We start from the raw sequence: 2,654 nt of genomic DNA, 5'->3' as shown, positions 1-2,654 counted from the left end.
GCCTTGACCAGAGATGGCAAACCTTTTGAGCTTGGCGTGTCAGCATTTTGAAAAATCGTAACTTAACTCTGGTGCCGTGTCACATAGAGAAATTTTTTGATATTGCAACCACAGTAAAACAAAGATTTATACTTTTGATATTTATTTTATATATTTAAATGCCATTTAACAAAGAAAAATCAACCAAAAAAATGAGTTCGTGTGTCCCCTCTGACACGCATGTCATAGGTTCACCATGACTGCTATACATCATCACAATCCATCTATCTCTCTATATAAAAGCCTAAGCAACCAAATGACCATTTGACCAGTCACTATGATTCGCACTGACTACCAGGGGGCAGAAGCTCAACACCGCTCAGCTGACTGACAGGTGCCAGATGCTGGGCTCAGAGATGGCTCCTCCTGGGCCACCTACTGCTTGGTGTACTCTTACATCCCTCAGGGGGTGTTGGGCTGCCATTTTCGGCCTCTATCCCTGGGGATCGGGGAAACCAGCAGTCCAAACCGTCTGTCTGACATCCCCCGAGGGGGCCCGAATTGCTAGAGGGCACAGGCCAGGCTGAGGGACCCCACCGGTGTATGAATCTGTGCACTGGGCCTCTGGTAGATTTATAAAGAAAAGTGCAGGGAGCTATAGAGAATAGAAATTAAATTGTGGTGAAGGTCAGAAGCAACAGGAGGGATTTGTCAGGAATGGACACTTGAGTGGATATCCATAAGATGAATGGTGAGAGGTAGACAGGTCTGGGAGTAGCTCACTCAGTAGAGGGACAGAAGAGTTTAAGCCTTAAGGTAGGTTTTACCTGTGTGACCAGGGAATAAGAATGCTGGCAGTGAGGGGCATAGATATTCTGGTTAAACAAAGAGTGGTTTCTTCTGTGGCACTCTGGGTTTCACCATCCTTGGAATGAAATGGCCTTCACACTCTCTGGCATCTTTGTTCAAATTTATTTTCACAGAATAGCTTGGATAATTGCTTGGGCATCCCAGGCCCTGTAGGACTTGGAAAGAGGGTACCTGATGGGTGAACAGCGGTATTCAGACTCTTATATTAAACTAGAGGCCAGTGCACAAAATATGTGCACTCAGGGGGTTCCCTCAGCCAGGCCTGCACCCTCTTGCAGTCCGGGAGTCCCTGAGGACAGTCAGACATCCGTAGCGCTGCTGCAGAGACAGGAGAGGCTCCCACCACCACTGCTGTGCTTGCCAGCCATGAGCCCAGCTTCTGGTGCCCGAACCACCAGAGAGCAGATCCTGTATCGAGCATCTGCCCCCTTGTGGTCAGTGCACATCATAGCAATCAGTTGTTCCACTGATCTGCATAATAGCCTTTTATTATATAGGACTAGAGGCCCGATGCATGAAATTTGTGCATGGGGCGGGGAGGATCCCCTCAGCCCAGCCTGCACCCTCTCCAATCCGGAACCCCTCGGGGCATGTCTGACTGCTGGTTTTGGACATCCCTCTCACAATCCTTGACTGCTGGCTCCTAACCGCTAACCTGCCTGCCTGCCTGATTACCCCTAACTGCTCCCCCTCCCCCGCTGGCCTGGTTGACCCCAACTGCCACCCCTGCCAGCATGGTCCCCCATGCAGCCTGTTGTTCAGTCATTTGGTCACCCCTCACTAACTCCCCTGCCAGCCTGGTTGCCCCACACAGCCTGTTTGGTCATCCGTTCAGTTGTGATAGTCGCTTAGGCTTTTATATAGATAGTCATGGGGTATGTACCTTCTTACCTGCAAGGATGAGGGTCAGACTTTCTACAGTAATGTGACACCCCAGGCACCCTCCCCAGGTAGCAGCCTAGGCACTGCCAACACTCCTTCCACAAGAAAGCCAATACCAGGCCATCCATGCCCCTTTTAGGCACGCCACTATGTAATTCCTAAGAAAAGCTGTAAAAATTAAATAAGTTAGTGCAGGTAAACTATTAAGGAGTGTAATATAGTTATTCGGTCAAAACTACCACGTATGAAACCGTTTGGGGGAAAAAGAAGGTCCTCATTGCCCTCTCGGGATGCATAGGTTGGAGGTAGGATGGGACAAGAGGCGCAGGGCTAGATTTCAGGGCCTGCCAGGTTACAGGCTTTGGTAGAACAGTGAGAGGCACATAATGGCAGCAAAATAAATATCAGTGAGAGCTATGACTGGTGTTACTTCTAGCATGTAAATTAATGATCCTTGGATATACCAATTAAAAGATGGCTATAGTAAGTATGCTTACAAAGAAAAGTAAAGCACTAAAATATGAAGTTCCATTTTAGTGTAAAGACTCTTCCTTACTTAGGAAATGACAGCATATTAAATGTAATCAGGCTGGCCCTGGCCGGTGTGGCTCAGTTGGTTGGGCATGGTCCTGTGCACTGAAAGAAAGGTTGCCAGTTCCATTTGGGTTGAGGCACATGCCCAGGTTGCAGGCTCGATCCCCGGTAGGGGGCGTGCAGAAGGCGGCAGGTGGCGCTCTCTCTCTCTATCGATTAAAACATTTAAAACGACAATTTAAATGTAATCAGGCTGAAGACTTCTTTGGTGTCTCCGTCCCATGCCTCCTAGTCCAAGCTGAACTAAGCTGGTGCAATGGAAACAGGTGATTTATGCTTCACAGGCCAGGGGCCAGCAGCAAGTGCGTCCTGGTAAGGGGGCGGGTGAG

This window comes from Myotis davidii, unplaced genomic scaffold (genome assembly GCF_000327345.1).
Source record: "Myotis davidii unplaced genomic scaffold, ASM32734v1 scaffold1, whole genome shotgun sequence".
Lineage (NCBI taxonomy): Eukaryota > Metazoa > Chordata > Mammalia > Chiroptera > Vespertilionidae > Myotis > Myotis davidii.
The sequence above is the reverse complement of the archived record's forward strand: the minus strand, read 5'-3'. Positions refer to the sequence as shown.